Here is a 21,289-nt window from a genome sequence, read left to right as displayed (position 1 = left end):
TATAGTCTCACCTCTACATACTTAACGTTGGTATTAAAGGTGTTGGTCTATATTACTTAGTATAGTATAGTAATATATCTTGATCCTGCATCATCTAACTATTTAATTACCAAATTGCTACGGGATGCTGGTTTGACCTGGAACGATGCAAGAAGACTGGCGAGGGGCAGGGATTCTTGGAGGCGCCGCGTGGTGTCCATATTTTAGAATTTTGGCTGCACAATGAAGAATACATAAATAAATATTGTTACCTTGTTGTTTAATTTAATAAAACGCAATTTTTTGTAGAACTTATTCCACTTTTAATCAATAAATTAGGACCGGTTTCGTCCGCCTCAGAGGGACATTTTCAACTGAATACATTTAAAAAAAAAAACAATATTTATCAAACAAAATCCGAAGCGACAGAAATATTATAACAATAAGTACATAAATTATCCGTCCAATAATACCTTCCCAATAACAAATTAATTTTAAATTAATGAGGTTGGACATTAATATTTCATACTGCAGGGGGAATAAGCAAATTATTTAAAAATATTAACAAAACACAAAATATGAAACAATCAACACTTAAAATAACATTAATATCAACAAATATTTATGATTAGTCAAAATTTACAATAAAAAATATATAAAAAATAAAATAAACAATATTATCAATTGAAGTAAGATCGAATACAAAAACAAATACAACCAAAATTAAATAAAAATAAAAATAATAAATAATGCACAATATATAAAGTTATGTTATAACAATCCCAAATATTAAATAGGGTATAATAACGGAGAAGACACAAAATATAATTGATCATTTAACAAATTAGAATTGGGCAAAAATTTATACGTATCAATTTCTAGGATTTCCTGTTTATCCAATTTTATAGATTTCTCATTCAAATGCAGGATTTTAAAATTTTTAATTATATTAAAAAAGTGGAATAAGTACTAAAAAAAAATGCGTTTTATTAAATTAAACAACAATACGATGCAGTTCCACCATGAATAATTGACAGTTAACAAAATAAAAAAATATTGTTACCAATCAAATAATGTGTCGTCAGGCCCACGTAAGTCGACAAAGTTATTATTAGGCTTGGACGACATACAATCTTGGGAAAGCAACGTTTAAAAAAATATCAATAGACGCCACCCTAACTGCAGATGATCGAATTGATTCTATACTTTTACTCAAGCACACTTTCAAAAAAGTTTTTACGAACCCGTAGTTAAAATTGGGGGTTTTTTTTTTAATAACTGCATTCGTGATATTTATAGTGCAATGTAAATTCTTTGTTTCAAAAATATTATATAGCGTAAAAAAATAGAAAAATATATTTTAATTCTGAGCGTCTAGTGCAAGCACTAGCGAAATAGTCTATGGTCTCGAACATCTGTATACGAATGCGTTCGCTCCGCCACAAACCAAATGCACGGCACGCAGCGTCATTTAGCAATGCAATGGGTTGCGTGGCGTCTAGATGTATCTATAGTCTAAGGCAGGGGTTCCCAACCTTTTTGTACTCTAGAGCACATTCTAAAATATCGGTAGGGTGGCGGGCACCACCTATTTTTAATCGACAAACTCCTTCCATAACTTCTCATTTTCCCATAATTTATTTTCTTATATTCATAATTTATTAATAAATAATAAACAAAAATGTTTCAAAATAATAAAACTATTATTCAAATTGCATACATACAGAGAAATGTATTTACAAAACGTAAACAAAGTAAACAAAAAACACAAATACAAAGAAAACATTTTATAAATAAATAGAATATCAATATGTCAATGTGATCTTTGGCATTGCATATCATTGGCCAGTGCCTCATAATTAGTAGAGTATGACGATAATCATGTTAGCAAACAATCATGAAGATGCTCATCGGTGAGTCGAGATCTATATCTTGATTTTATTAAGTTCATGTTTGAAAACAATGATTCGCATAAATATGTCAAACCGAAAAATGATTCAATTTTATATGCCGCTTTTTTCAAAAATGGGAACTTTTATCTGTCCACTGTATTCCAAAAGTCCTCTGGTATTAAGGATTTAAGCAAAATATCATTTTTAAGCTCCAAAATTTCTAACTCTAGTTCTTCTGTCTTACCTTGAAATAAATCTGCAATACATGCGGCCATTTCCATTACATTTATTTGGCAAGTAAAACGATTGATACAGAAGGAAACAATTGGCTCGATATCTGTAAACTGCAAAAATCTCTCATCAAATTATTTTTTTAACACTTGAAGATGCCTAATAAATAATGACCCGTTTAATTCATTGTTACCTACCATTTTATTCATATGTGGGAAATGCACGAGAGAATTGATCTGCAGATGGGATACCAACAAATCCAATTTAGCTTTAAATGACTTTATAGAGCTTATCATTCAGCAATGTTTTTGTCTTTCCCCTGCAACTCCAAATTTAAAGAATTCAATTTTTCCATGATGTCTGTGAGAAATCCCAAATCAATCAGTCAGCAAGAGTCAGCTAGTTCATCATAATTTTCCTTTTTATCGTTTATAAATGTTTTTATTTCTTCAATTAAACTCACAAATATTGTAAGAACCTTTTCCTTTACTGAGCCAACGTACTTCAGTATGCAGAATAAGATCATGTATTTTATTTTCAGTATCTTCTCACAGGGCCTTGAAAAGTTGGTGTTGCAAAGGAGCTGCTCGAATAGAATTGATTATTTTTGTAACTATTTTCATAACGTGTTCAAATGGCAATATTTTACAACACAGAGCTTCCTGGTGGATAATACAGTGGTAGGACATAAACTTTGAAAATGATTCATCCTTCTTGCAGAGGGCAATAAATCCTTTGTTTTTATCTACCATTGCTGGTGCCCCATCGGTGGTTATCGCAGACAGCTTGTGCAAAGGCATATTTATTGACTTGGCGTATGTTCTGAATGTATTATAAATATCCTCAAACAAGGGTCCGTCCTTTCATAGGTAATATTTGCAACATATCCTCTTTTACTGTGAAGTTACTAAATACCATTCTCACCAAAACTGCTATCTGTGCGGTATCTGATATATCTGTTGACTCGTCAAATTGTAGCAAGAACCAGTCACATATTTCCAAGGCAGTCTTTAACTGAGTTTGTATGTTTGTTGAAATTGCATGTATTCTTCTTGTGACGGTGTTATTTGACAACTGTAAGTCTTGTATTGCTGAAACAATTTCACGTTTGTTAGAAAATCCATCAAACAAACAATCGGCACCAGTCAAAAATAATTTTTTAAACAACTCACCATCAATGAAAGGTTTCTTCATTTTTGCGAACATGTGAGAAATTTTGGAAGAAGCAATGGTGGCCTTTTTAGAATTTTCCACATGTCTAGTGAAAACAGTCTGTTGTGCAGTTAGACTTGATTTTACTTGACATATTTTTTTCTTTCTTACTTCAGATTTAAGTGGATAATTCACATCAAAATTAGAATGAATTGTCTGAAAATGTCGTTCAACATTATGTTTTTTCGGCACTGCAATACTACTACCACACAACAAACAGACGCATTTATTTTTCACATTAAAGAAACCATATGGTTCCTCCAAGTCAGTGTTAAAATTATAGGTTCGTTGTCTTCTACTCGGTCCACTCATTTTAGAACTATATAGAAGCAATATCCAAATTCCTAATTCGTGTTTCGTCAGACGAAGATGTCTCCTAGCTAACTGTCACGACCCGAACAAGGCAGCAATCGCAATCACAATGACAACAACGCGGTTCCAGGCGGGGAATGCTATTTGCACATCCACTCCTTGTACACGCCGAAAACCTGAACTGAGCCGATGATCGCCGAAACAATCGGGATGCTACGAGCACGTGACTACTGTCACGTGCTTCGGCGTTCATCGGCTCAGTTCGTGGCGTTCGTTCACTTCGGGTTTTCTGCCTGTGTCAGGCTAGCGTGAAAATTCTGTCTCTGTCGAATAGTGGCGGGCACACACGAATCGTTCCGCGGGCGCCATAGTGCCCCTGGTCTAAGGGATTAATCATGCAAATGGATGTTAATACATTATCTGTTAGCCTCTGCGATGAGTCCAAAATGTCAAGGAAAAAAAGAGGAATAACACCCCCGGCGACAACCCAAAAACTTATTACAATCATCCAAAAAAGTAAATCAATTCTGTTCCGCATATTGATTTGATAAAATTTCCACAGTTTTTTTGCGTAATTCGACGAATTATTAACACAAGATAACAGTTAGGAACTGAATAAAAATGCCACAGCCGAATAACATGTTTAGTATACACTGATCCAGGTTTCAAGGAAACAACAGTTATGTCATGAGAAGGCTTTTATGAGTTAAGTACAGAACGTTGTTTTAGTTTAAAACGTTATCGTGTCGTGTATATAAAATAATATATTGATTTGAAGTATGGCGATCAACGCGTCATGTGAAAACAAGCATTGTCAACAAAATCCGTGACATACGAAGCGATCGCGAAAATATTATTTATTTATTTTTATATAAATTTCCATAAACTGTTAGTGGGTATCGATTAGTGTTTACTCAGTGGGAAACACTGAATTTTACAGTCGCTTGGAGTGATAACTCACATATTGCAATTTTGACATTTTTAAGTTAAATGTGCCAAGTGATTCTAAATGCATTAATCTATAATACAGAAAAATAGTTGGGTATCAAAAGTCACTTTAAACCGTGTGAAAATCGTTGACAAAGTTCACTGTTGGTGTTAAACTCAAAAAAATAATGTGAGTTTTTTCATCAAGATCTTTCTAACCAATCAGGGAGCTTTATTTCTCATAGTATGCTGTATGTATGCAGCGTTATAAATTATATCTATATATTTAAAAAAAAAATGTAAATCGACTCATTCATTAATATTCAAAGGAGTTCAATACTTTTCTTCAAATTACAACATAAATGCTCTGGTGGTTTATTGCAATTATCTCAAAACTGAACAAAAGGAATATGTGAGTTATGATTCTAAGCGACTCTGATGGCGAAAAATAATATTGTTTAGTACACACATTTTTAACATAGAAATTTCACACGAATCTAATTACAAATTGCAAATAATAACTTTTACATCAGTTACCTATATTTATTAATATTATTTTATTATGTTAAAATGCATTTCTTACTGAAGGCATAGGATACTCAGTGTCAGCATTATTCAATCGTGAGAAAGAATATCGCACTCCGCTTTTATTTTGACCATGAAACAGTCACTCAGTATCGTCAAGCCTCGGGCTACATATCTCACTCGCTTTGTTATATCTCATTTTGCACCTATATAAACTGCACTGGTCCATGAATGTCGATGTGAACAAGACTCTTCACATCTCACATCATCAATTCTCATCTCCACACACACTTCCCACTGAAGAAGAAATATTTCCCCCCGCCCCGATTTAAGTAATATTAATACAAAGTATTATCTATTACAAAGCGATTATCTGTATCAATGGCACCCAACTCGAGCAAGTCAGCAGCTACGTCTATCTCGGACAGCAGGTGCCCATAGACGGAAGCACGCACGATTAAATTTCTCGCAGAACAAAGCTGGGATGGAGTGCTTTCGAACGTCTGAATAGTATCTTCAAGAATGACCTACCAGTATGTATTAAGCGTAGGGTGTTCCACCAATGTGTGCTGCCCGTGCTCACGTATGGCTGCGAGACGTGGACACTCAACACGAGAGATGTCCAAAGGCTAAGAGTCGCACAGCAAGGCATGGAGAGGTGTATGTTGGGCGGGACAGGACTGTATGAGAAGCGAATAAGTTAGGAAGCAGACATGAGTACGCGATCTAATATACGTTGCCAAACAGCTGAAATGGAGATGGGCGGGGCACATTGCTCGCCGAAAGGACGGCCGCTCTACAAATGCCGTCATCCAATGGTACCCAAGGGGCACGAAACGGCCACAGGGTCGCCCTAAAGCCGCTGGATTGACGAACTGATAAAGTTCGGCGGAAATACGTGGCAGCGAACGACACAGGACCGAGAGAGTTGGAAGAAGCTTGGGGAGGCCTTCATCCAGCAGTGGATTGACCCCGGCTGATGATGATGAATACAAAGTAGTTATTTCATAACATTTTTATTTATCGATCTCTCCGTACGAAATTGAATTTTGAGATAAAGATAATTTGGGCATGTTATCTTATAAGGCAAATTTTGATTCCATTCCTTTCCTTTGATAAAATTCTTCATATACCTAACCCCATGCCTCCCTACTCTCATAGCCATCAACTGAGTTTCCGGAGTTTTCCTATAACCCACCCTTTCAATTTTTATTCATTTTGTCAATTTATAGTACAGGTAGAGCATTATGGAAAATTCCACAATACGCTTAAGGCGAGGCAGAGAGGAAAGATTCGTTTTGATCGGTCTTGTCTTGTTTTAGATTTATTTATACGCCAACGTAGTGATAAGAAACATTTTCATAGTTTTGGCACATTCAATTTTTGAAAGTATACTTCTTTTGGCGCGTTTGGGAAATCAGATCAGAGTGTATTTTCGGCGTGTGACATGTAACACATAATTTATTTTTTCATACGAAAAAAAAACGCACTCGATTGAATTCGAACCACAGATTGTTCGGTTATCAGCCGAACGCACTACCTTTACCCCACAGTATGATACTGCAATCGTGACGATTATGCAGTATAATATTATAGTTTAGAATTGTTCCGTTGCCTAGGCAGCGAATTTATTATTGTCAACCATTTGCAATTCCTTACGTTAACAAACGATTAAACGTCATTGTGGCAGTTGTTACTTTAAAAATAAAAACAACGATAAATAATTATATAATTTAGTAATATAAGTTAAAATTTATAGAAATAAACCAACGGCGCTTCAAAAAGCGGCCGGTTTTCTTACGTGTGTAATTTAACAAGATAATTAAGAGCTAGTGGAAGAATCTAGGTTATCACAAGTTTTGTTTTTGTTTTGTTACTCCAAAGAAGTATAACTTCTAACGCGCGTACATAAGTACACACACCGATTTTTTTACACGACTCGTTCAGTAAAATTTATGTAAATATATAATGCGTTCAATATTCATAGTTTTGAAAACACTTCTGAGAAAATATATTATAACCAATAGAAAAATTCTTTTTGATAAAAGTAAGACACCGCAATAAACGAACCTGCATCTCTCGGGTATCGCGCCCATGCACATTGACCACAATGCTAAAAAAGTCATACTTAATTACGACAAATTTTAACTAATGGCTTTTAATACTCAATTAAGTGCTTTCTAAATAGAGCTACTTATTGGCGATCGGCTTTAGTATTTTAAATCAAAGTAGGTATTACTTTAATAACTAACCGACGTCACTGATCACCTCCAAGATTTTTTTGTTGTAACTTACTTGAACTTGCTAATAATTTTGAATTAACTATTTTTTTATTCAACGAATAATTCACAAGATTTAAGAATGCAACAATTCTGAGAAAATGTATTATAACCGTGAGGTATTTGTTCAATAAAAAAAATAGTTAATATAATGACGTGTTATTTGGAAATAATATTTAAATATTTTTTTGTCGAGCCTAAACACAACTGAAAGTAGAGATTTTTTTCATATTTTACACACCTTCTGCATGGTTACGTCATCTTCTCAAAATTATGAAAGCATAATATAATATACCAGTGGCAAGGGGTGTGGGTAGGTTGTTAAGATTCGACATAAATAGTGCACACTAAATTATTTGTCATACTTATTTGCTTTCATTGAACGAAGAATACAATTATTTGCAGATTGTGCTTGTTAGTTTTTAAAATTCAATTAAACACTGCCTAAACCAAACTATTATATATTAACATTTACTGGCGTATGCATATAACTCAGCAAACTGCATTCAAGCTATTTGATGCAAATTTGCTTGCATAAACCTAAACAGAGTCCGTTGAATAGTGACGTCACGTCGCTGACGTAATACGCGTCATGCCGTGACTAATGCTACCAACTTTTAAATTTTGATTCCGCAATAATTAATTTAATTTTTTTTGAAATTGCGAATAGGTGTAAAAATGTGCAAACGGAACCATATAAATTTAATAATTATCATGAACTTTAAATAATTTATTTGTTATAATATCATATTATAATATCATATAATTATTTGGTATACCCAGTAAACATTTTCATAATATGGCAATACAGCTTCGCGGACTCATTGACAATATTGACATTTCCATCGATCCTCGATATGTGTATACATTTTTACAATTTTAGCATGTTTACCATCATGTATCCATCTATAGCCCAACGACGACGGGCAGTTAACTTCAATCAAGACGAACTAAACCTACTAAACGCTTGTTGTAATGACCTCATTTTAGACGTATATTAAAGTGACACTGACAGATCGCGCAGATCGCCGCAATTTTAAGTTTGGTGCGCATTCCTGTACGCATCTTCGTGACGTATGCATTTCTTATAGTTTTCTTATTCGGCCGATGAACCACTAACTGCGTTGAGTGCGGTTCAAGACTGTATGAATACAGCTGTAGTTAAGCTATGGGTGATCCGACAAAAATAGTACATACTTTTTCAGTCATGCTTATTTGTTTTCGCTGAATTATTTTTTTTGTATTCAAAATTTAATATTACGTAGCATTATTATTATTTTTATTGTAAAACGTGTAGCAGATGTAATGTCTAATCATATGCAATATATATATGGTAGATAAATTTGGGGTAGCAAATAGTTAAAACTATAAAGTGATAGATTATAATATTGCAATGCCTACTGAAAACAGATCAAAGCTGCACACATAAATGACACACTTCTTGAAGCAATTTCAAAAAGCAATTTATCACCGACATCTTGTAAGAAACGGGGTGGAGACATACAAATTTGTGCCATTATAATTGTATTTCAGATTTATTAAAAATTCCACAATAAATAATTTTGTGTGCAATTTCTATTCTGCGCACAGTTCACAACATTGTTGCTACATTGATACATCTGAGCAGATTGGCGACACCAATGAAGATTATAATATCGCATTCTTCATTTGATTGGTCCAACGAGTGGATGTTATTCTTCTTCATATTGCGATAATCATGACTAGTCTCTCAAAGCTATTACCCTCCGAGCTCATGGACAGATTACTAAATACCTTCTTCATCTCAAAAAGATGGTTGAAAGTGTGTCCCTTATCCTTCTCAAGGCTCTTAAAGGAAGTATTCCTTGGTACTTATTTGTTTCAGATCTCTCATAATCTTTCACGCAGGGCTGTATTTACCATAGGGCCAAATAGGCTATAGCCTATGGGTCCTGAATTGGTAGAGTAGATGCTTTCATTACAATAAAACATACGGCGTCGGAAGATATATGTACAGTGCATAAATATATCAAATAATATCTCTGTAATATATCTCGTAATAACATGGTACGAGTATATTGAAGAAATCTTGTATTGCATTCACTACAAATACCTATAATATGTCAACTGCGTTCAAGTTTCATTAATTTCATGTTTGAATACGAAAGCTTCTTTCTTGTAGGACAAAGAGAATTAAAGAACATACTTTTTGCTAAATTATTATTTTATATACGCGGAGATTCGGAATAAGATACAAAAACATTAAATAATGCATGACATTGTTTAATAGTGTTTTATTTTTCACTAAAATAGGTACCGACCTACCTACATTAAGTATCTGATAGTCATTAATTTGATGCGCATGAAAATAAATAAACTAAATATCTAGCGTTTTTTCACATTTAAAGCTTTTGGAGGCTTCAAAAAATGCTGGTTAAAAGGCCACAAACCAGATGTGTTTTTTTGCAAGCTAGATGCTTATCGAAAAATGCCAGATCTGGCAAGATAAACGCAAGATTGGCAACGCTTTGTATAGTACCACGCGTTTTGGTTGCGTTCAACTGCTTCATGAAGAATCTACATATTGCATAAACAAAGCGTTACCTATACGCGCTTAACGTATTTTATGTTTGGGCATCTTATATTCAAATATTTGTAATAAACTGCCAAAGTTTGCGAAGCTTTAAATCGTACATATGAAACGGGGGGATTTATTTTCATAACGTTATGTCGGAAAACGTAGTCAAGTTCACCTTTAAAAGAGGCTGTTTGAGAATAGTTATTAGTTAAAACAAGCACAATGTTAAACATTCGTGGATTGGGGCGTAAAGAGAATTTGTATTAAATAATGTGTATCTAGTAGAACAGGGTTTCTCAAACTTTTTCTGCAATGGAACGCTTCGCAAACCCGGAAATTATAACGCAACACTTAGTTTATTTTGTAGGCTATTTATTAGCGCAGCTAACCGTTCTGCCAATTTTGGCAACTGTCGTCAAACTGACAAGACTTGTCAGCCGGTCAGTTAAAAAACAATATACCGCATATTTTTCATGCGCATGATGTGAGAAAAGATGGTCCTCCGCCTGTACCTAGATCATGGCCCCCACATCCCGAAGCGGGCCCCCAGGCTAGGATATTTGGCGGTTCCTTACTTATCGCCAAGGTTAAAGGCAATGTGACGATCTACTGTTGCATATTCCAAATGGTGTTCGACGTAAAATTAAGGGTATTTTTAGCGATTTTTTGTATTTTTAATACACCCACTTTTATGTTGATATGCACAATTATGGACATGTCAAGACATTTTTTTACTATTACTGCATGTTTGTGATGTGTGTTTATCTCACCTGCTGGTCGATCTCTCACGCCGCCCCCCCCCCGTAAGCCCAGGCCTCCAGGCTAGAGGCCTGTCAGCCCCCCGTTGTGGGAGCCATGACCTATCTAGACACTTGACGTCATAAACATCAGTGGAGATTGATCATCACTCGCCTTTCAATATGAAGTAGATTCTTTAATTATTTTAGTTTACTTATTTTACTTCTACTTAGTAGAAGATCATTAAATGTGTTGCAGTGTATAAAACCTTTCCAAATGGTCACGGAACACCTGTTCAGGTTCGGTGGAACATAGTTTGGGAAATCCTCTACTAGAATATGCAATATTTATAATAATTCACTTTATACGTAGTTTTTCTTTAACATCTACTATGTTTCCATTAATTCCATGAATAAACAGAACGGTGACAAAACGGAACAAAATTAGAAATTATAAAACACAGGCTTTATCAGAGTTATTAAAAATACCCGTTGCTTCAGACATCGAGTTCTCTCTGAAAGGCCTTGGCAGAATTTGAACAATAACTAGGGAAGTTTAAATTATAAACAACACATAATATATTATATATATATATTGTATTACCACGTCATATCGATATGCTATGATATACGACATTATAAGCCGACGTGGTGACTATCGTGTAAAATAAATCTACAATAAGAAATTATTTTCAGCCTATTTAATAATAAGCGTTAGTAACATTTTTTCAGTTTCGCTTTGATATATTTCGGCTCTGGAAACAGAGGTAAAAAGCCTCAAATGAAAATTTCAAAATATGTAAATTTTGGAAAAGTCTCTATGAAAAATACAAACGTCTCTACAATAAATAATTACAAGATAAAATAACTTTTTATATAAAACGTTTTTAAATTTTCTATTGAATTATTATGCTCAATATGCTCAAACTTGTATTTGATATGAAGTAAATAAAAAACAAACAAACAAACAAATATAGAATACTGAAATGTCATTTTGACATTTCATATTGATTTCCATAGTAACGCACGTATATATTAATAATTTAGTTGCTAGAACCACCCCCTTAGCAATCAATAATAGTGTTTTTACTTTTTACGGATTTTGAAATAACTTTCCATACAAAACAGAATTAACTGAAAATGAATTCAATTCTGCTTAAAGATGGCTAAAAGTATTAAAAGAATGCATTGGCATCGTGTTCTAATAATATATTCTAAAAGTTTCAAATATCTAGCTAGTCGGGAAGTTAGTTGAAATCGATTGCAAGATTTGTACTGGACAAACACCCACCGGACAAACAAGAAAACGAGCTAATAAAACGTTGTAAAATACAGAATAATTACTATAAAGTTTAGTTTAGTAGAAGGTTTACCAATTTGACCAACGTGGTGTATACCAGTTCTATATAATATAACAGTGGCGAAGGGTGGAAGTAGGCTGTTAAGATCCGCCGTAAATAGTGCACGTTAAACTTTGTTAGTCATTATTTGTGTTTTATTGAACTAAGATTACAATTTACAGATGTTGTTAAAAATCAATTAAACCATGCCTAAATCAAACCATAACAGTTTTGGAATATTATTATTTGGTATATATACAAAATTGTGCACACTTTTTTATTCATATTTATCTGTTTTCATTAGATTAAGAATACATATTACCCATATTGTTGGTTCATGTATTTAAAATTAATTAAGGCTTACCGAAACCAAACTATAATGAAAACAAAATGTTATTCTGTCTATAAAATAATTACAAGATAAAAAGAACTTTTTAAATACAACGTTTTTAAATTTTCTGTTGAATCATATAAATTTGACTTGACTAGCTTAAACGATCAAAAAAATTTTTACTTCGTAGGAATACTGAATAATGAAATGTCATTTCATATTGATCTCCATAGTAACGCACGTATATATTATTTATTTAATAATTTAGTTGCTAGGAGCCCCTAGCAACCAATAATGGTATCGAAATAACTTTTCATACAAATAGAATTAACTAAAAATGAATTCAATTCTACTTAAAGATGGCTTAAAAGTATTAAAAGATGCATTGGCATCGTGTTCTGATATATTCTAAAAGTTTCAAATGTCTAGCTAGTCGGGAAGTTAGTTAAAAATCGATTGCAAGATTTGTACCGTGCAAATAAGAATACGACCTAAGAAAAACGTTGTAATATCCGTTGTAATAAGTTATGTATGATTTATTTGTTGCATAATTTAAGATATTTTATAGATATACGAGTATTTTTTGACTATTATCTATTATGGCTTAGTTTTCTCAGGGTTTAGTTGAATTTTAAAATCTAACCAACACCATCTATAAATTGTAGTCTTATATAAATGAAAAAAATAAGTATGACTGACAAAATTTTATGTGCACTATTTATGGCGGATCTTGACAGCCTACCTCCAACCATGTCAACTGATATATAATAATATGTTATCACATAACATAAAAAAATAGTTATATTCACGATTTGTGATGCAAATGTGATCTACAATTTTTTGCCCGGGTGTCGTGAGACAAAACACTCCATACGTAAGCAGTTTATGGCCAGCGGCACAAACGTTATGTTTCATTTCATAAACTTTTATTCTCGTATCTCTTTCGTTTCGGGAGGGAATCATGTAACAGTAACGGGACCAGAAAAGGTACCATTGCAGTGGTTGAAATGGAAAAATAAGCTTTTTTTTAGAATTCCGATTTTTTTGATGTCATTATATTGTGAAAAATGTAGTTCTTTTACAACAGTCGGGCGGACAGACGCACAGTTTAAGCAAATTTAGGACATTATGTAAATAGATTTGTTATATACTTTATGAGAGAACGAAATAAAACTATGGCAATGCGTACACATTTTAAATGTGTACGCATTGCCATTTTCAAAAAAACAATGTAGAATTAAACCATGTATTTAGCCTGAATTTAAGGTCATTCATCAGTGAAACGGCAAATAATTTTCAACCATAGGCGCGACGAAATTTTGAACTCGCTCCCATTCGGAGAGAGAATGTAGAGCTAGAAACACGTCATTTTGCTTCGTGACGGCCGTAATAATTCTTAAATCGTGAAAAGATGACTTAAAACGTTAACCATTTACTTTAAAAAGAACACACGTCAGTGAATATATTATTATTGTTACTGATAAAACAATAAACAGAACATTAAATGGACACATGATGGATTTATAAGACAAATTATATTTGGTTTGACATGCCTCATTTGCACCCGCGACCCGCAATCCGCGCATCGCCTAGCGACGATCTTTTTAGACCGTGTCTCAACTGAGGTATGGCCTTAAGAATGCAGCATTATTCATTAAAATTGCACGATTTGAAAATGTCTCAGAAAAATTGAGGAAACAAATTTTTAGGTCTAGAAATCAGACGTTGTTTCTGTTGATTTAAAATACGTGATTATTAATGGAGTATCTCGAGACAGTAAAGTTGTTATTAGGTTACTCGTATCTACAAGGTGAGTTGGTAAATTTTTTACAACATAATTATAATATAAATTAGTATTGTTTATCACTCTACCTTCACAATAAAGTCCATAGCATGCTATTGTTGAGATATTAGGAAAACAGGAGAATGGAGAAAAAATGATATTAAGTCATATCTGTGGGCAGGGGCGGATTGACCAGTACTGTCGAGGGGCCACCAAGCAAAGCAAAAAATGAAAAAAATATATTAAACGTAGCAATGCTGTTTTTACAATATTATGGAACCGTTTGTAAAGAAAGAATGGAAAAGGTAAATATCTTTAGCAAATTTAGAAATATATTTTATGGTATTGAGTGAAATGCATGGCCTTTAACGGAGTTGAAAAAAATCGACAAATTTGAGAAAAGAAATCATTAAATTAATATAATTATAGAAATTATTAATTGAAAAAATTATGAGTTTCCATGTGTTTCGCCAAGTTTGATAGATATATTTTTTTTAAACCATATCCGATTCTAATAGGATTACATGGGCCTCCACAGAGTAGAGGTTTGTATTAACAGATTTTGTTTTTACGAGAAATGGATGTCAGCCACTTGCTCAACCTATTAGGTCCATACCCTGACTTAGACAAATTGAAAAACAATATGTGTACTTGCCAGACCCAGGATTCGAACCTGGGACCCACGGCGTGATAGTCCAACGCTTAAGCCGCGCGGCCACCGTGGCCAATAGGGTGTCCTAATCAGTACTGTGAGTAGGTCCTATGACTAGGTAAATCTGCACCTGCGTGAGTTGGGGAATGGGATAGAGAGCGATGTAAGCCGGGTCGCACATATAAACTCGTCTATACCGCAACATGTCAAATATATCGATATGATTTTCATGGTATTCACAACATACATTATAACCTAATGTACTTCGCACACTGCCCGAATGCAAAATTTTAATTTGACAAAAGTATCTAGTGTCACAAGCCACAAATTTCACTCGACATTTGTGGCGCAGGTATAGTACCAAAATTTGCACGTTGTCATTCATTTTGATTAATGACAAGTCAGACTAGGGATTCAATGTCAATAACTGAAGAATGACTACAGAGCTTTGCGCCGGGTAGAAGAACACAAGATTAGAAAGTTATAGTAGAAGGAGCAGAATTTTCAGTAATATGAAGCTCCTAGTTTCAAAACCCCCTAAAACGATTTTAGGTAGGTTTGAGTTTAGTTTAATGTGAAAAAACTGATATCTATTAAATCTGTGAACTTAATGTATTTATTATTTAATTCGTACATTTTAAAGAGTATTTTGGCTTATCCATTTTAGGGGTATTTGAAAAACACATCCAACCATTTTAGCGGGTTTTGAAATTTACCCTAATTATTGATCTAAAACGTATTGTTGGTTTTTGGCGTTTTTTTAAGTTTAATATTTAGCCATTATTCAGTAACAAAAATATCCATCTAAATACTCAAAAATTTTCAAAAACCGTTTTAGGGGATTTGAAACTAGGCGCTTCATATGTAAATAATATTTGATAAAAAAGAAACATTTCAATCACTGATTGTCAGCTACAAACAATTGAAATTTCCAGCTCGCTACTTGGGTGAGATGATGCGACGGTGAAAGGACAAGTAAGAGAACAAGATACAATTACGAAGAATAGACAGAGATATCTCGAGCAAAAAAGGTTGACAGCAAGGCCTGAACAAAAACGATGCATGAGTGCGAGTGAGAAAGTATTCGGCACCCTTACAATTTCTGCGACACGCGCTAGAGTAAGATAAAAGGTCTACTAGCTACAAGCCAGTTTCCAAAAGTATCGCCATCAAATCGGGGCGAAACGCTTCACATAGCGTCGATAACTTGCGAGCTCATGTTGCTAAAATTGATATTTTTTGTGTTAAACATAAAGTCAGTGGTAAATATTTTTGGTTAATTAAGTAGAAAATATGGTTCTGTGTGTTGTCTTAAAATGTGGTAGCCGTACTGATAAGCAAGAAGATGGTATTACGTTTCATAAGTAAGTTGATACATGTTCGTGATAATTTATTTGTATTTTATTATATATTTAAATATCAGTGACCTAGTATATCTTTAAAATAACTTAAATTATGGATATTTTTATCGAATGGTTGCATTTTGACCGCTTAAAAATACTATATAACGTAACAAAATAGAAAATTATATTTTAATTCTGAGCGTCTAGTGCGAGCACTTTGGGCGAGCACTAGCGAAATGGTCTATGGTCTCGAACATTTGTACACGAATGCGTTCGATCGCTCACAAACCAAACGCAAGGCACGCGGCTTCATTTAGCAATGCAACGGGTGGCGTCTATATGTATCTATAGTCTAAGGTTGACAGCAACTTTAGTTTAGTGCCGTGGTGCTCGGCAATATTGTTTTTCGAGTGCAATCAGACGAGACATGCGCTCAAGTGGCGGTGGAGTGTTATTATTTTGCACAAAAATGTGTACCGAGGTCCTGAATGATCTCGGAAGAAAACGTATCATTCTTTTATAGCTTGTCTGACTCCATCTTACATCAGAACATAAAAATACCCTAAAACACTGCTCACACTGCACTGATTTTTAGAAGAAATAAAATTAGGGGTGTCATTTTATTTTTCTTAGAACTGGCTCGTATAAGTCAGACAAACCAACTTGTTAAATCAGCGCAGCTGGGCGGTTGTCTCTTAAGGCCGGTTCGGACCGGTCGAGTGATTAAGTAGAGTGGCGAGTGATTTAGTGAATTAGTAACTGAAAAGTGTCCAACCACAGTGCATTAGTGAGTGACGTGTCAAAAAGAACAAAGCGACGGATATTTCAAAACGGACACCATTCGCGCGACACGAGAATGCTGCTGTCTGTCAGATAAAATTGTAACTTCAGAAAGAATTCGGATGTCTTTATGCTCCATGGTCTTTACTGAATATACAAAATAAACGGAATGATAAATGAATGTAACTTATAATAAATTATTCTTATGAACACTAAGATAACGTGTACCTACCTTTTTACCTATTCTCAATAACAACACATTTTCTGTGAAATATTGCCATTATTATTAATTATAAACGTATTAATCAACAAATTATCCACACTACCTACCGACATGACATAATATTCTTCATACTGAATATACAAAGTAAACGGAATAATAAATGAATATAACTTGTCTTATAAGATAATTTACCTATTCTCAATAACAACAAGCTTTTTGTAAAATATTGGAATTTATCTACGGATCTATCAACACACGTTTGCGACGGTTATCTTAATGTTTGTCATATTGAAGTATAATTATAAGTTATATTATTTCGAGTAGCATCTTCGCTCCAACGCTGTGTCATTTCTACGGCAGTCGGCGGCTAATGAACTCGCCTGTTCAAACTTGTTTCGTGGGTTATTTAGTATTTAGTGAGAGGTGGTGGGGGTCGCTACTCGGCCGAAATAATAGAATAATATGGATCGACTGGATTGACGATTTTACTAAACTACTCGACTAAATTTGTTTGTTCAGACACGTTTATTTACCAAATCACTCGCTACTCGACTAAATCACTGGAACAGTCCGAACAAGCCTTTAAGGATGACAACGGCGGTTCCATGAATAAACCGAACATAACACCAATAAACAGAACTTTGGCATTTCGGGAAAAATATAATATTTAATATTTAAATGGTCGTATCTCCATTGTTGTATAGTTTTTTAATAACACAGCTTTTCAATACACCGTAAAAAAATCAATTTAAATAATTTATGCATTCCCAATCGCTGTAAAGCCTCAATTAAACGGGACTCAACTCGGTGTTGCTGGAAAGCTAGATATATCATGTCTTATTCGATATAATATGTTTAAAATGCATGGGTGACTAGGTACAACGAAATAATGAGTTTAATAATTCTTTGGAGTTATGTATGATTATCAAAATCAAGCAGATAAATTGAGGTTTTTACGACGAATAGCTTAACATGCAGTAATTATCTATATTAAATATTTATTCATATTTATCTTATAAACTTAAGTTTTATAAATATTTAATTAATAAATACGACAACAATTTATGTTTTATTTATCCACTGGCTGTTCTGTTTTGTCACTGTTCTTTTTCTTCATGTTCTGTTTTGTCACCGTTCTGTTTCTTCATGTTCTGTTTTGTCTGGTTATCGACAATATCGCATGCTTGGTAGGAGTTTAGAATATAATATATAGTTAACACCAGTGATGTCTCGTGTGGGTCAGCAGATTGAGCGTCACTTGGGGGCGGCATTTACTTGAAGGGCGGCAAATCGAGGAGAATCATTAGATATATATTATAGAAATAGGTAAGTACCTAAGCTCAATAATATTGGAAATATCTTTACGTTAAAAAAATCAGCTCACTGGTTGGAAACAAAATGTATTAATTAACATAAAAGGTCGAACAGGATTTAAATTTTTTGTCGGGTTCGCGATGTCTAGTTGACTTCCGTTGTTACATTCGAATTATATATATTTGAATTATAGGAAGGTACATAAATACTCAAGTAATTACCTAAGTAATTAATTTATCCAAATATTCTTGCCAGTCATTCGCAAGTTTTAAATGTTGTCAGGTGTATTTTTAAATGTACCTGAAACCGTGGACTCGCAATATTGTCTATCGAAGTAGGATAGCATTTAAATTAGATTTAGTGGTATATATATTTTTCTAATAATGTATCCATACAACACATTTCTTAGATATTGTAATCATAAAAGGATGATAAAAACTACTGTATAAAAAATGTGTGCTATTTTAGCGCAGCCTAAGGGCGGCATTTTGTCTAGGGACGTTACTGGTTAACACTAGACGAAAGACAAGTTGAAATGATAATATGTAATAATTTTAGTATCATTATAATAATGGTTATATATTCGATTAAAAGTAGCTCTATCCATAAGTCAATCATAATAAGAGATTTTTTAAAAGTAATTTGCGTGAAGAAATATTATTACAATTTCAAATTAGCCCTATTTCGTGGAATTTTGATCGTGTGATAGGTCATAAAAAAATAACGGATCATCAAAACGGGTCTAAGAACATTCTTCACGTACAAAATATTCGACCACAGTTCTTTACGAATAAATATTTACCGCATAGGTACGAGTATATTGAAAAAAATATTTCTGATAAATCTATAGACAATTGTTATTTATACTTATCCACATTTATAAAGAAGAGTTTTACTGAAGTGTGGTATCATGAAATAAAATATCTATGCATAAAACATGGTTCAAGTAGCGTCCTGGCTCACGTCAATCCGTAACAGGCCTCGGTACTGTCAACAACACAGCCACAAGTTGTTGCAAGATAAACTTTCATAATTTTTAACCAACCCAAATAAATGGAAATGTTAAATGAATTTATTAAGAAAGTCGTGTAGGTTTTCATTAATTGAGCACAGCTTTGAATAAATGTAAGCCAAACACAAAAATGCCGTTATAAATAAAACCTGTCACATTTATCAAAAATACTTTTCAAGTAAATACGAAGAATTTTCTGAACATCACTAAAACGTACGAAATTATTATTTTCTTTATACGCTCTTGATATTGTATTATGGATAGTTCTACATTTTTTATTCTATACAACTCAATTATTATCTACCGAACGTTTTACTGTCTAGCATGAAAATTTTTGATATTATTTTGGAATATTTAAAAATAAACCACTTTTCTTCAATCATAACGAAGTGCCTTTGGGGAAAAACGTTGGGAGATTAGCATTTAAGGCAGTCTTGGTGTCTCATTTTTTACGTGTTTCCGTTTAAGCCACGATTTTTTAAAAATTGTACATTATTTTTTTATTCATAAAACCTACACATCCCCTCACTTGATGACCATTTTTTTCTATTCCGTTTTTCTCAATTCGTATTTACAAAAGAGCACACTTAAAAAAGGTTAATTAATATAATATTAAAATACGGATAAAAAAATACCTATAAGTACATGTATACTTCTGCCCGTTTACACATGCGTGAATTTACTGCTAACAATACGCATTATCGCGGCCATAACAAAAATGCACGCGTAAACACGTATTATTGTGCAAATTCCAAGGTTTTATGTTTAGATTAAAAAAGTTCAGAAGCTTCTGAATTTTCACGCGACAATTGGACTGCAACAGTTGATGTTTTTTTTAACTAAAAAGTCGCATTTGACCAATCTGCGGAGTTCCATTTGGCAACGTGTGTTTTGTGAATAATGATTACGTCCCATCGACGTATTCGACACGTTGCAGACGGGACGAGTTTTAATGTGAGAGCCGGCTAAACGAAACGCAAACATAATATTATTATTATTTAAGGACACAACCGTCATTAAGTCATAAACTAAAAGCCTTAGTTTATGGCGACTGACTTTAGCATTTCTATCTTACTACTCTGTACTGTGGGTATAAATACAGTAAGTATATCTAGGTGGGCGGCTTAAGCGTTGAACTATCACGCCGTGGGTCTCAGGTTCGAATCCTGGATCTGGCAAGTACATATATTGTTTTTCAATTTGTGTGTGAGTCAGGGTATGGACATAATAGGTTGAGCAAGTAAGTGGCTGACATCCATTTCTCGTAAAAAACAAAATCTGTTAATACAAACCTCTACTCTGTGGAGGCCCATATGATCCTATTAGGATGGTCGAAAAAAAATACCGCACGGTGTAGAATATGTTGCACGTCGCAATTAAAATTTATTATCCCATAAATTTAAGTTACTTTGGCTTGACAGGCTAAAAATAGGCTGATTTTGTAAAGTCATAATATATCTAAATCTAACTGGCAATTAAATTTTTGTTACTTATTAAAGTTATTACTTAAAATTTTAAAGTTACAGCTAGGGAGACATTCTATAATTAAAACTCATGAGGGTTTACTAATAAGCTATTAGTGTTGTAGTGGTTATCAACCCCTAAGAACGTTCACCCTCATATGGAGACGTCATTGATCGATTGGTAGTTATTTTTTTTTCTTGACGTGGCGGGAAAAATAAATTTTAGAAATATCTCGTCTCGGGCAATTACGGTGGTTTAACTCAGGCATGCAATGCATGAATTTCGTTTTGCATTTTGGTACAAGAGATAATTACCTAAGCCTGTGATATTCATTATTTCGAACCATATGTCTATAATCCTGTGCTCCCTGCATTTATAACCGATTTATGTAAACTA

This window comes from Rhyacophila brunnea, unplaced genomic scaffold (assembly GCF_057557595.1).
Source record: "Rhyacophila brunnea isolate RB1 unplaced genomic scaffold, BYU_Rbru_1.0 scaffold_20, whole genome shotgun sequence".
NCBI lineage: Eukaryota > Metazoa > Arthropoda > Insecta > Trichoptera > Rhyacophilidae > Rhyacophila > Rhyacophila brunnea.
The sequence above is the reverse complement of the archived record's forward strand: the minus strand, read 5'-3'. Positions refer to the sequence as shown.